We start from the raw sequence: 15070 nt of genomic DNA, 5'->3' as shown, positions 1-15070 counted from the left end.
TAATTTCACACCTCTAATAAGACAGTTATCTATTATTTCATATTATAAAATTAATATTTGTTTAGTTGAATTATGCTTTCTCTTTATAATATTTTTAAGAACAATGCCTCATCTTTCCTACAACTCATCTTTTCCATTACTTTGAGTAACAACATAATGAATCTTTTATCACATTCAGCAACATGTGTATAAGTGCAATTTATAGCATCAATAACTAGTTTTATTAATCTTCATGCCAGATTTTCCAATGATATGGTTTTTATATAATAACTTCAGATACTTCCGTTGCATTTACATTTCCCATCATCAGCTGTAAAAATTAAGATGCTAAAAGTTAAAGTCATAATGAAAATTCCATAATAACAGTGGCCATTTATAACAATGCCATTGTATAAAGTCCCTGAACAGCTATTGTTTCAGTCTCAATAAGGCCTCCTGTGGGTAAAGGAGCAACCTGGTAAGTAGCTCTAGCAGGAAAATTGCTCTTGAAATACTTTTTGTAGACTTCAATAACAGTACTGAACTCCTTTATGTAAGCCAGCAAAACAGTTGTTTTTACATTACTGAAGTCACACCCTGCCATTTTCAGAATCTTCCCCATGTTTGTAAGGCCTTGTTTCACTTCTTCTGCTGTTCCTCCTGACAGAAGCTGTCCCCCGAAGAATCCATGTCCAGCTGTCCTGAAGTGTACGTGGTGGTCCAGTTCACTCAGACAGCTTGACTGTAGGGAGAACGGGCCCTGGGGCTTTCATGGTGCTGGTCACCTTTCTGACCAGGGATGACATCCTTCTCACTCACTGAAGCCTCAGAAGAATGCTCTACAGCAGTTCTACTCACTGCTCAATCTCTTATATAGTTGTTTCTTGAAAGAAATTCTATATGATAGACAGTGACCCAGAACTGTAGAGGACCCCTATGGCAATCAGGCTTGTCTATGCAGCATCCAGCTCGCTAATGGTTCTGTCAGAAGAAAGAAGAAAGAAAGCAAGTTTTGAAGAGCACATTGGCTATTCATAGAAGTATGAGGTTCAGGGAAGAAAGCAAGAATTGTTACTGTGGAAGCAAACACAAGTGAGTGCTGTATGTGTGCTGCCTGCTTTGCATTCTTGAGCTTATTTCCATTAGGTTTTAGCTTCTGATGTGCTTCTCTTTTTTTAATGCTTCCCCTTAAGTACACTTCTCTTGAAGATTATCCAATGTCCAGTGCCAACCTTTACAGCATTTCAATCTGTGTCCAAGACCAGTAACTAATTCAATCAAATTGAGTGTTTTCTTCATCAAGAGACTGCTCTTTAAATTTTGAGAGAAAGTTTTTGTTGTAAAGTTCCAGTTACTTGATAGAGGCATAATTTGCTAGCAATTTAATTTAATATAAGATGCAATGATAGTCTGTGTTTCTTAGAATTTAAAATACATTTCATTTAGAAACAACAAGACTCTAAATCTGAGCTTGTTCAATTAGTGCTAATATGATATAATGACAAAATTAGTGCAGAGGATGTTCAAAGTTTTAGAAGTAAATTATGCTGCAAAAAGTTTCAAATGCACGAACACTCATTCTTTGTGAGAGGGACTAGTCAGATATTTTTTTTTTGACTATTTTATTCATTTATTTATTTGACAGTGAAGGAGAGAGAGGGAAAAAGAGAACGGGGCCTCCAAGGCCTTTAGTGACTGCAAATGAACTCCAACTTGACACAAGACAGGTGTTCCAACCCCTTCTGGAGCCTGAACAAATGTCTGACCTGGCTCAGGAAAACAGATTTTCTTTTCCAGCTCTTTTGCTGCTCTGTCTCCATGCCTGGGTCTCCTCACCAGTAAGACTGTGTCCTTCCCACTTTGGCAACCTGAAATATCTCTTTGTTATGATTTGTATGGCCTTTTAATTTCTTTGAAAATGCACACCTCTTTAGAAAAAAATCCTTTGTCCGCTTTTTTGCATCTAGGCCCCATGTTTGTTCTCCCGCGAGCTCTACCAGACCACATGGTGTTCTCTTTCTCTCCCCAGCTGCTTCTCTTCCTTGGTCTTCTCCCCTGTAACATTTATAAATCATCCTTCTCAGTGTGTTTTTTCTCAATTCTTTGAGGAAAGACAGACATGAACTCAGGGTTTGGGATTCAAGGACTTCTGAATTCCCATAGCCCCCTTACGTTTGAGTATATGTTTATAGAAAAATCTTGCTCCTGGCAATTGAATACTAACATGACCCTGGTCTACTTTTTTTTTTGGGGGGGGGTGGGGGGGATTCCAAGATAGGGAGATAGGGTCTTGCTCTAGCTCAGGCTGACCTGGAATTCATTATGTGGTATCACTGTGGCCTTGAACTCATAGCAATCCTCCTACCTCTTCCTCCTAAGTGCTGGTATTAAAGGCATGTACCACCATGCCTAGTCCAATCTAATTTTCATATCATGAAAAGCATATATGGCATATGAAGTTGTGTTTACTTTCTTTATATTTGCTCATTCATTTTCAGATTTCTTAGTCAAATGCAATACAAGGTGGAAGCACTTTGAACAATGATAGTGAATGCTATGCAATCTAAATTTGGAGAGCTAAAATTTTATACATATGTGTGTGTGTGTGTATGTGTATGTGCATGTGTCTGTGTGTGTGTGTGTATCTTTTATAACCAGTATCATTTATTGATGAATATGAAACTTTACTTAATATGTCAGGAAACAGATTATTAATTGCATAAGAAGTACTCTCATTTTATTATATGTATCAAACTTCCAATCCTAAGATCACTACAATATATTCATATTTATAAGCTTTTTGTCATGATTAATATTCTCCTCTAGTCAGGTATAACTGTGAAAGTCAACAATTATTTAATCTCTTTGCTTGACAATAGACATCTTTCCATCTTGTCTTTTCACTTTATACAGCTACCAGAATCTTAAATACTCTAATCTGTACTTATACCCAACTCTTTTCTGAAGCTAAAAAAGAGGTAATTGAAATATATACATTTTGTTCACTGTATGTTATGTAGTTATGTTCTCTGACTTGAAACTTTACTTCACGGAGGGAAGGGAAGACTTACAAGGAGCAAGAAGCCATCAAAACTTACAAGGTACAGGAAGCTCACTAAAGTTACCAGATCTATGGGCACCTGCCTTAATGTCATATATATGAGCAGAAAGAAGCTGAGCAAGGAGACTTCAGTGGAGCTGCCTGAAAGATGACTTGCCACCTAGGCTGTGCTCATGTAAGTAACTTAATACATGCCTTGGTTCTCCAAGGGAGAATTAGATAGATAATTTCTTTGGTCTGTTGTTCATTTACTTGCTGGGGTTTAAAGCAAAAAAAAAAAAAAAAAAAAATGTTAGTTTTACATCTCCCCAGGAAATGTCAGATAGTATATTCTCCAACCTACATTGTAGCTTGACTCTATTGTCTTTTAGTCTCTGTCTCTGTTACTCTCCATGACCTATGATCTATATCCTATTCATTTTACAAAGAAAATTTGGGGCTGGAGAGATGGCTTAGCATTTAAGGTGATTGCCTATAAAGGCTAAGGACCCAAGTTTAACTCCCCAGAACCCACATAAGCCAGATGCACTAGGTGACTTATGCATGTATGCACACAAATGGCACACATGTCTGGAGTTTGATTCCAGTGGCTAGAGGCCCAGGCATGCCAATTCTCTCTCTCTCTCTCTCTCTCTCTCTCTCTATCATAAAATTAAAATTAGAAAGATAATTTATACTTGACATCAAAATTAAACTGGCACATTCAAAGTCATGTTTTATGCTTGTGGCTACAAGCCCAATCCCAGAACTCTAGTGGAAGAGGCAGGAAGGCATGGAGTTAGTTATCACTTGGCTGCCTACTGAGACCATTTTAAAACCTCAAGGCTTTGTCCCAATTGGAAAAAACTTGACCAACACTTGACAAAGCCCTGTGTTTGATCCTAAGCATAACCACACACACATACACACACACACACACACACAAATATATATATATATATATATATATATATATATATATATATATATATATATCTGAAGTGAACTCTGAACTTGTTCCCACTGCTAAAACTATTTATGGCATTATCTTAGACTTTATACTTATATATATTTTATGTCATTTGTCAAGGTCAAGATAATATCGTTAAACATGCCCTTTCCTATTTGTTTTCTGAAATGGGAAAACACATTTTAGAACAATACTTAGAAATAAAATTTAGGAATATCTTGTAATAAATAAGCATAAATTAGATAAATGTAAATATTGGGACAAAATTTTCTTTGGTATGGAAATTTTGATCTTTAAAATCACTGTAGGAATTATATAAAAATATTTTTAGTTGGTTTGGTGTTCCATAAAGTTGAAAGTAGAAGCACAAAATGGCACCTGAGCAAAGGAGGAGAAATATATTGGTGTGTATCCATTCATTAAATCACTCAAGTCACAGTGGACACATAATGCTTTTGTTTTCTTACATCTTGATTATTCAAAAGACTTTTATAAATGTGTTCAGAAGTTTTCATGCCCATAAATGCTTAACACAATTCAATACTAATCTACAAAATTGAGGTACATATGTTATATCCAAGGCAAAATTACCACCCATCATTAGATAGCTACTTTTCAAAAAGAGTTCAAGTATTTGTACAGGTCAAGAATATTTTTTTTTTCTTAAAAAAGTTTTAAGTAAATGGATTTTGAAAACCTTCAAAATGAAATATGTGGGACAGTATTGTCATAACATGGAGGGAGATAAGTAACTGTACAGAGGTTTTTCAAGAAAACTATAAGAATGTGAACAAGGAATTTTTTACTCACTCTATTGTTTCCTTCATGGAAGAAACACAAGTTTGTTATTGTTTTTCTTTACATTGATAATGAAACTGAAATATAGAATTACAAACAAGTTATCCCTACCCACACAAACTGGTAGAAACCTGGCAACTTGTAGATCTGGAATAGCCAGAGTACTTTGTGTACTAAAAGTCATTACCTTACTGTACTCTACAGAAATTAAAGAAAGATATATCAGCTATAGAATTAGCAAATATTTTAGTTTTTTTCTTACTTTTTAATATCCCTAGTCATGAAGCATATTAAAATGGTCAGCGACATCTAAGTGTAGTAATTACTAATAAAACCAATTATTTATTGCATGTTAATAACTCATAAAAGTTCTAGATTGCAATGCCACTTTTTATTTATGACCCAAATTTAGAGCAGCAATAAACTTAAATATTTCATTTTGAAAGTTTTGTTCAAGTATTTCCTCATAAATTCTGTTTAAATAGTAAATATAATTTTTATGTTTTTCCTTAGTTGTTAGGCATTTATCAGCCCTCTTATGTGAAGGTTCTTTAATGGAAACATTGCTGTGAAATACATATATGATCATCAGAGAACATACACGAAACTGATTTACTTTTTAAAATCTATTGGCCTTCTCAATATAATTTTCAATTGCTATTTTTGATGGCTTATGTAGCACTCATCTAAAGCTTGGGCACATATTGTCCTATTGACTGACTTAATTCCCTCAAATGACCTTCTAGGCAAACAATAGAAGGACATTATGTGGCACCCAATGTCTTATTCATTATAAGTTACTTAAAGGTCTAGCTCACAACATGAAGATTGTGTATCATTTAAAATAACTCAGTCAGTATCTTTGTACAATATGGAAAGCAAGAATTATGTGAAGAATGTGGGAGATAAAAAGGAATAAGATAGTAAAGAAGGAAAAAAGAAAAGAGATAAACTTTAAAAAGTGAGCAAAGAAAGCTCCCTCTTACGTTGCCTTTAGTAACAGTATGAGGCAAAACTGGGAATGACAGTTTTCTCATTTCCCTGCAGTATAATCTCACTATTAAAGTTCACTCTACAGCCTGTGAATAATGCATGTGGGCTGACATTCTGGAATAGGAAGGAATAACATGAGACATACTCTAATAAGCTTTTAGTGAACAATGCTGTTAACTACTTATGTTAGACAAAGGAAGTAAAGTTCATCAAATTGAGTCCTAGCCTCTGCCATGTTTTATAAAATATCATTACATAAATTAAATAGAGCTAATGTTTTGTTATTGTATTTAAGTATAAGGAAAGATGTTCTTCTGGGGCTGGGGAAATAGCTCAGCAGCTAGAGTTGCTTGCTTTCAAAATTTGCTGGCCAGGGATCAATTCCCCATCCAGAAATACATACCTAGACCCCAAAAGTGGTACCAAACAGCATGCATATATGCACGCACACACACACACACACACACACACACACACACACTAAAGAAATGAATAAAATGTTCAAATACTCTTTAAATCAAGTCCTAATTCTAGGTTTCATGCAGTGCAAACTGCATCACTCATAGAAACTCTTCCCTCATGAACAACACAAGGGTAAGAGACTGTTTCTGATATTAAAGACAAAGAAAATGATGCACATTATCAATGTACTGTTTTTATCAATAATGTAAATCAATTGGAACTGTTAACAAGGTGCATTTTGGCAATAACTGAAGCATCCTACCTGAGTTAAATGACACATTTAGCATAGGCTATATAGCATCTCTATGCTTGTGTTTTTTTTTAATTAAATTTTGCTCTTTCATACATTATCCTTGTATATCTTCACAGCTCAAGTCAAAATTGCCTTCCTTATTCTGCTAAGTAATCTCCCCATCCTACATGAAACTTTTCTAAATACTCTTTGGAATATTTTTGTCAAAGACATCAATTCATAGTTGTAGGTAGAAGTGCAATGAAGTATGAGATCTACAGTTTTAAACAACAATGGGATCTTGGAATTATGTTGGGATAACTGCTGTCCCTTGGTTAGAATACTTAAATTTCATATTTATTAGACGTTTAAATGTACATGTTGCCAACATGGATGAGGCAAACTACAATGACAGGCTTTCTATCTACAAAAAGAATCTAGTGGTGTTTCTACAAACAGAGGAAGGCAAGGAGAAGAAATAACTTACAGAAGAGATGGATGACAGCTCTATTCTACAGGCCAGTGAGGTCTGTATGAAGACAGTTGTAATGAGCTGGCAGCCTCACATGAAAAAGAAGAGAAGCCTCAGTGATGCATGTATGACATTGAGCTTATGATTTATAGAGGTGCTTAGAAACTTCACTGTGTATTCTGTACAATCTGCACTCTGAAGTACCACATACAAATCTTCAGGGATATTTTTAAATAACCCCTGTTTTATGTGATTATTATGATGTAACAACAAATTTACTGTCTCAAGTACAGTTTAAACTTAATCATGTTTATGTAATTCAATGTCAAGAATGTCTTATTTTTCTCATCCTGAAAACCTTGGGAATGCATAGAAAGTTAGAGAATTTTACAGATATAGTGATGTAATTAAGGCACTGCTTAATGCACAAGAAGACATTACTGGACAGACAAAAGAATAAAAGAATCAGAATGTCAATAAAACAGAATCAGGTGAAAATGAGTCTAAGGTCACATCTGCACAGGGATGGATAGCAGAAAGGGGAGTACAGAGCAAAATGAAGAGAGCCAGGTGGTGAGAGAATAAGCAGTGGAAATGCATCAAGGCAGTCTCACTCATCTAGAGCTCCTAACCTGAATCTACCCAATTTGCCAACATATCTAGCAAGCATCTTGAAGACCAGATAATAGGGAGGGTGGGGAGGGAGGAGAAGGTAAGGCAGGGGGTGGGGTCACAAAACTGGACCCTAACAGCAATGGTACCATAAAACTCTACCTCCTAAAAGACAGACCAAATGATTGAACCTTCACCTGGCCCTTAGAGGGAATGATGAAAACCAATCTTTATCTCCTCCTGTTTTTGCTTCTCTCTATCTCTCTCCCTCCCTCTTTTCTCTCATCTATCTCTTTTATATCACTTACCTTTTTTTCCTTCCCTTATTGGGCACTGATGTGTAACTCCTAATACCAGCAGGTGGATGTCATCCATAATAAGTTCTTGATCAGAGAGACCTACATACAAGGTTTCCCAAAAGAAGATATGTTTCTGTCAGAGAGCTTAATGACCCACCCAAGGTTAGTGGTAAGCCCCTACTGCTGAAGATACCATACCCTGTTGGCTTATAAAAGGAGTGACATGGCTGGAAACTGGAAGAGAGTAAGTCACCAGACAGCGCGTCTAGTGCCATAAGGTGCTACATGAGCGACTGGGGGAAAATGACCAATATCTATCCAAGACAATCATGGTCTAACTCACTTAGCAGCAAAAAACCTGACATGATGCTCACACAAGTGCAATAGTGGAGCACAGCCATAGTGGAAAACCAGCTGCTCTTGATATGGCTAACTGATCTGCTCAGTGGAATGGAACCCATAGCTGGAGTTGGGAAACAAGTCAGGACCATATCAAAAAATGAGGTCCCTCTCCATTATCAAGCTCCCACCAATCATGGGCAATCAGTGGGGCTACACCTATTAAATTCTCTCTAAAATATAATGGTTATGTTATTTATCTGGTGCTAACTTTACTCTCCATCAGAGAATCTGCTTCTCTTTTGAAATAGATCCAAATCCTGAGGAAAGAACCACCCCATCATACCTCAAAAGGGCCCCAGCTGAAACTAAGAATAATTGGGGAAACATGCAAGAATTTTGTTTTCTTTGAAAACTGGGAACCAGCACAATGGTGAAGGAGATAGACATAGTGCACAATCAACTCCTGCCAAACCAGATATCCAGAGACACAGAGGTTCCCAATATCTCAGCACTGAACCAGACCTAAAATGAACCCAATATTGCTCAAGGAAATTTGTGGAAGAGGGGGCAGAAAGAATGTCAGAGCCACAAGTTTGGTCATAATATGCAGAAACATTTCCTCCTACCCAAAACTATTGGCTAACCACACAATGCATGACCCATGTACCCCAACAAGGAGGGCCCCTGTGGAGGGGGGAGGACAGGTAGGAGGCTAACAATGGTACCAACTTGACTGTATTCACAAAAATGCAGTAGAACTTAAAATGAAGGAAAAATAAAAGGCAGATGTTTCACTGATTAAGTATGGGTAATAGCCAGACACAAGAAAAGTTGAGAAGTTACTCCAGTTAACATCATGCCATGGCATTGAAAAAATGTTATCCAATAAATCATTTAACCTGTAAAATACTACAATAAAATGTTAGGGTAGAAAGAAACTTTAATAAATCCAAATCTGATTTATCATTTTATGAGAATAATCTCTACCTTGTATAGCCCCAATGAGTGCAAACAGTCTATGGGGTATAAATATTTATAGAAATGACAACTCCCACAAAAAGTCTACATCTGAGCTATAGATAAAGCTCAGTGGTTAAACCACTTTCTTGCAAAGCCAAGGCACCTAGGTTTGATTCCACAGGACCCAAGTAAGCCACATGCACAAGGTGGCATGTGCATCTAGAGTTTGCTTATAGTGGCCAGAGACCCTAGTGTGCCCAATCTCTCTATGTGCCTCTTTCTAGCTCTCTCTCTCTTTCTCTTTTTCTCAAATAAATAAAAATAAAATAAAATATTTAATAATTACATGCCTTCAAGAAATTGAGGGGGAGGTAGTAATGTCTAAAACTATCTTTAATTATATGTAGAATAACAAAAGTCAAATTAAAATATAAATTTTGTTACATGCTACTCTTTTGCATTTCTTAGTCCTATAATTTTCTCTAGATTAAATGATTAGGTTTAGTATCAATTTTATCTGAACAAATTGCTTACTAACTCCTAAACCTTGAGAGAAGTATCATGACCAATCTGAATGTTCATTCATTTAAAAATGCTAAATATTGAAATCACAAGAGTTTATGTGCAACCTCATGAAAATTAAGCAGAACTGAATGGGATGATCAATCTCTCCACTCCTTATTACCTATGCCATTATCAAGGTCCTGTTCCTGGGCTGTTTAATCCATGTATCTGTGACCCACAGTGATTAGTTTCATGGATATAACTATACTTATTTTATGCATAGGAAAAATATAGGAAAAATATTTGCATAACTCATTAAAATACATTTAATATAAATAGTATTTTAAATTAGAAAAATTTTTGAAAGTAAGTTGGACCTCATAAGAGTCTTATCCAAAGTGATATAAGATGTACCAGTTTAGTTGTAATATAATTCAGAATTTGGCTTCTGTAGCTCATCTTTTTCAGTTATCTCAATGTTTTAGTTCTCTGTAGAAATCAACCCTAACTTTTGAGTAACTTATAATTCAAAACAAGTTATACTATTTTTACACATAATGATTGAAATATTAAATATTTATGTTAAAGTCCTTTCCTATTTTTATACTGTGATCTTTATAGTACTAAATTTTTTCCATATTCAAAGTATAGTCATAATTAACAATTCATTATATTATTTGATACATCAACTTAGGTTAATGTGTACTGATATTTTAAGTATTATAATTCAAAAATATATTGCCTTATATATCACAAAATACACATATGTATTTTAATTTTTGATATTATTTATTTATTTGAGAGGGAGAAAGAGAGAATGGGTGAACCTCTAGCCACTGCAAACGAACTCCAGATGCATGCACCACTTTGTACATCTGACTTATGTGGGTACCGAGAAATCAAACCTGGTCCTTAGGCTTTGCAGGCAAGCACCTTAGCTGCTAAGCAATCTCTCTGGCTCCATAGTCTGTTATCTTGAGTACATAATGTATTAAATTGAATTATTTGATTATGTGTTCAGAGTGTTTTTTTCACTGTTTTGAAATTGTCACTAATGCCAAGATGAATAATGCCTTGCATATTACCTTCAATTATTCAAGGTTTCATTTAAGAGTAGATCCATTCATAATAACATTAATAGGTCAAATGTGGATGAATGTGCAGTTTAGTTATATTATTAATTGATTAAGTACCTTAACTGCTCTTCCATCTCTCCCACCTATTTTTTTAATTTTTTTCATTTATTTACTTTCAGAGAAAGAGAGAGAGAGAGAGAGAGAGGAAGAGAGAGAATGTGAATGAAAACAAAAATGAATATGGGTAGACCAGGGCCTCTTGCTGCTACAAACAAACTCCAGCTGCATGTGACACTTTGTGCAGCTGCTTTTATGTGAGTACTTGATAATTAAACCCAGCCTGTCAGGGTTTAATCTATTAAGCCCTCTCTTCAGCCTCCATATTTTACATTTATAGCCATGGTCAAAGCTTAAGACCCAGCTAGGTCTGACAGGATTGCTGGAAATCACTTACAGAGCATGCGCAAATACAGATCATATGATGATAATTTTATTTATATAAGTAGTTCCTGCAGCATCTTGAACTGTTCTGAGATAATTATTTTGTGTACTTTCAATAACTTTATGTTTCTTATTAGTATCTGATTTATATTCTGTCTCAGATTAACTTCATGACTTCTAGTATTTAAGTTTAGACTGTGGTTCCTCTTTAGGTTATATTAATCCTTGCCTTTTTAGAAATACTTAGCCTGAGATTATCTTAAATATCATAAGTTTTCCATTACTAAATAATTTGGCAATTATAGAGTAAGCATACATTTATTAAAGATCACAAATTACATTCAATCTGTCATATTACTCTTATTATTTATATTTTATAATATAAAGCATTTTATTATAAGCTTTTTTTTTTCCATTTTATTTATCTACTCCATTTATCTTTCTGATTTGTGTGGTTGTGAGAAATCATAGCTAAGGCCTTGCCAGTGTGTGGCAAGCACTGACCACAGAGCTATACCATGAATGGATCTCCACACCTTAAATAAACTTCTTATTATTTGAAATATTTACTCTTTTGAGTTAGTTTCTTTTTCCTCATATCATACAATATGCTGTGGTTTCAATGCAAATGTTTGTCTCCCATGGCCTCAGGTATTTCTTTGCTTCTTCTTTCTTTAGTTAATATTAAGCATCCTACTTAATCTTCAGCATTCAGAGTCCTGCTGGAGGAAGTATGTCACTCACTAGTGGCAGATCTTGAGTCCAGCCCTATGTTTGAGAGCCAGTCTGAGCTCAGCTGTTTGTGCTTGTGGGTGCTGGATCTCTCTCTCTCCCTCTTTCTCTTCCTCTCCTTCCCTCTCTACTATGTATGTATGAAGTAAACTAGCTTCTTCTGGCATGATAAAGCTTCCCCTGGATTCTATAAGCCTGAAATAAACCCTTTCCTCTCATAAACTGCTTTTGGTCACGTGTTTGTTCCAGCAATAGGAAAGTGACTACAACAGGAAAGTGGTATCCAAAAAGTGGAGTTATTACTTCAGTGAATTTGACCATGTGGGTTTTGTTCTTTTGAAATGCATTTGTAGGAGAAATGTGGAAAAATCTGGTACTTAGGACTGTGGAAGCCTTGCAGTAAGCAGAGCTTGAATAGCTCTTCTGGAAAAGTTTGAAAATAATAAATGCAGAGAAAAATTTGGAGTGTAAAAGCTTGGAAGCAGACAACTTTGTGGGAACTGGGGTACTGGTGAATAATATGTATTGCCAAAGCCCTGCCAAGATGATCAAAGTTAATTTTAAAAATAATGTACTGGGGCTGGAGAGAGGGCTTAGCGGTTAAGCGCTTGCCTGTGAAGCCTAAGGACCCCAGTTTTAGGCTCGGTTCCACAGGTCCCACGTTAGCCAGATGCACGGGGGGCGGGGGCACGCATCTGGAGTTCGTTTGCAGAGGCTGGAAGCCCTGGCGCGCCCATTCTCTCTCTCTCTCCCTCTATCTGTCTTTCTCTCTGGGTCTGTCGCTCTCAAATAAATAAATAAATAAATAAATAAATAAATAAATAAACTTAAAAAAAAAATAATGTATTGGTCTGCCTGAATGAAGATACAGAAAGATATGAAAGATTCTCAGTTTATCACAAGAAAAACATAAGTAAGTTTAAAGTTGTATGTACAAAGACTGTTTGAGGTTTCTTAAATTGTAATTGTTAAAGAATATTACCACCATTGAAGGTGGGCTAACTGCTTTGCAATGAGTCAGTGAAAAAGATGCTTGAAGGTGAAACCCATCCAATAAGGCTCATGCTAGTAAGAATGCAGATTCTTTTAAAAGGAGATGGCTTGAAGCAATACTAGTGCAAAAGTATCCTGTTCTTCAAGATTGAGCTTTATTACCCACTAGATTCACAAAGTTGGTTATGCTGCCCACCTGGTACAGGTTCTGGAAGCACGAAAATTGTGGGGAAGCAGGTAATGAAATGGAGTCATTGAGGTTGAAATCTGTGTATGGAGCCTGAGTAAGACTATAGAATGGAGCTACGAAGGTGAACTGAGGTTTACAATGTAGACCTGAGGATCTTTTGGATATATCATGACTGTGGAATGGCTACTAAAAAGGGCTGTCAGCTCATGATAGAGTTTGCTTTAGGCTGGGAGCAGCCCAGCTGGAGAGGCAGAACTGGAAAGCCAGAGACCATCTCTCGTTATGGATGTCAGATTTGGAACCTCAGACAATTGATTTTACTTGCTGGTTGTTGATTTTGCATTGGTCCAATCTCTCCTTGCTATTCCTTTTTTTTTTTTACAGATTTGTATAATCTGTGCCACTATGTGAAACAGGTCATTAAAATTTCATAATAGCAGCAAAAAAAATATGTATATGCATACATATATATGAACAATTTAACCATGGATTTAAAAGAGCCATATAAGGAAACTTTAAAATATTGATAAAATAAATGATAGAAATACAAAACATGAAGATATCTTATAATTGAGATCATAAAAATTAATATTAACATTGTCAGTCCCTATTTACAGATTATCAGGTATAACAATGATAGAAACCTCCCTTAGTCAGCTTTAGACCACCTTCTGTGTCCCTCATACTATACTAATTTTGCCTTTCCTTATCATTTGAATTACTATGGTCAGTCATCAGTGATCTGCTTTACAAATGACTGATGAAATCCTTCAATGAAGACAATAGAATCTTCCCTTGTGATAAGGGGAAATCCTATTTTACATCCTCAAGAGAATAGCCTGAAGCCAGTAGATTGAAATAAGTCTGATATACCTGACAACATATTCTGGAAGACAGGAGGAAGGACTCTCCACTTAATGCCAAAGTACCTAGACAAACCATAAGTCCTTCCCATTATCAATTCATCTGCTTACTGACAGACACTCATTGTAAACATTTTGTTTCCCTCTATGTTCTTTTTTTTGGGGGGGTGGGGGGCAGTGATAAAGCTATCAGGCAATAATCCCAAGCTTGCTTGTCCTTTTAGCAGGCCAACAGGCAAAAACAGAAAGAGAAGACTTCTGTGATCTGAACAAATAAAACATGGGATGATACAGGCTTGAAAGTCTAAACATAAAGGAGACCTAGATTCTGTTTAGGGGACTAACATGTGATAAGCAGTGCCCTGCACATGCTACCTTGATCACAATGCCTTGATCTGCAGTCACCTTAAGAAGAACTTCAGCATCTGACCTTCCTTCATGAAAGATGACTATCTGCTTCATTGCTATATTTAGAGACAACCTGCAGCAAACTATCTGACAAATGATTAATATCCAGACCATATTGAGCTAAAAAATGTTAATAAAAATAGATTTAAGAATAATTTCATTTTATTTTTTCTTGTATCTCTAGGTGGTTTTACTATTAGTGTAATTCTGACATTGTAGACAAGACTAGAAAGTATTCCTCCATTTCTTATTTTAAGGGATAATTTCCATAGCCATCGTTTTTGTTCTTTAATGATCTACTAACAATCTATTGTGAACTGGTCTGTATGGACCTGGACTGGTTTTGGTTGGGAGAGTTTTATTACTGTTTCAATCTCATTGGTTATTACATACCTATTTAAATTAGTTGTCTCATCTTAGTTTAACTTTGGTAGGTGACATGTAACAAGAAATTAATTTATTTTATTTTTCAATTTGGTGGGAATGTGGGTTTCTCAAGTATATCTTTATGATTGTCTCAATTTCACTGATATCTATTGTAATGTTATCCAGATTCCTCTTTAATTTTGTAGACTCGAGTATTCTTTCTCTTTTGGTTAATTTGGCTAAGGATTTGGACACATGGGCTGAGTATGATAAAGCCATGTTCCTGGCCCATGCACCAATAGGATATATACCAATGCAACAATATGATACAAGAGTGT

At 35.7% G+C, this 15070-nt stretch overlaps 1 pseudogene; it reads right to left on the bottom strand.

Annotated features, from left to right (window-relative positions):
- Window positions 1-373: 373 nt before the first annotated feature.
- On the bottom strand, window positions 374-785 carry LOC101605811 (annotated as a pseudogene).
- Window positions 786-15070: the final 14285 nt, after the last annotated feature.

This window comes from Jaculus jaculus, chromosome 7 (assembly GCF_020740685.1).
Source record: "Jaculus jaculus isolate mJacJac1 chromosome 7, mJacJac1.mat.Y.cur, whole genome shotgun sequence".
NCBI lineage: Eukaryota > Metazoa > Chordata > Mammalia > Rodentia > Dipodidae > Jaculus > Jaculus jaculus.
This window is presented reverse-complemented; position numbering and strand designations above follow the sequence as displayed.